Here is a 261-nt window from a genome sequence, read left to right as displayed (position 1 = left end):
GGGGGGGGCGGGGGACCTGTAAAACAGATTTCAGTTCACACAGAAGGTAGAAAAAGAAAACGCCTTGGTCAGCAACCCAACCTTTATCAGGGGATGAATCAATTTGCAGCTGCTGTGGACAGCCATTTATATCAAGGCCCTGGGCAGATTAATTAGAGGGAGCGAAATTAAAAATTCAAGGGGGCCCGGAGTGACATGAAGCACATCAAGTTGCTCTGGAGTGGCCTCCCCCCCAACTCCTGACCTTCACTCCCCGGCCCT

General features: G+C 51.7%; 1 protein-coding gene across 1 annotated transcript in view; it reads right to left on the bottom strand.

Moving 5' to 3' along the window:
* Positions 1–261, bottom strand: part of RUNX1T1 (runt-related transcription factor 1; translocated to, 1 (cyclin D-related)) — a 156,099-nt gene that overhangs the window by 154,251 nt on the left and 1,587 nt on the right. The window lies entirely within an intron of this gene.

This window comes from Bison bison, unplaced genomic scaffold, assembly GCF_000754665.1.
Source record: "Bison bison bison isolate TAMUID 2011002044 unplaced genomic scaffold, Bison_UMD1.0 scf7180017858048, whole genome shotgun sequence".
Taxonomy (NCBI): domain Eukaryota; kingdom Metazoa; phylum Chordata; class Mammalia; order Artiodactyla; family Bovidae; genus Bison; species Bison bison.
This window is presented reverse-complemented; position numbering and strand designations above follow the sequence as displayed.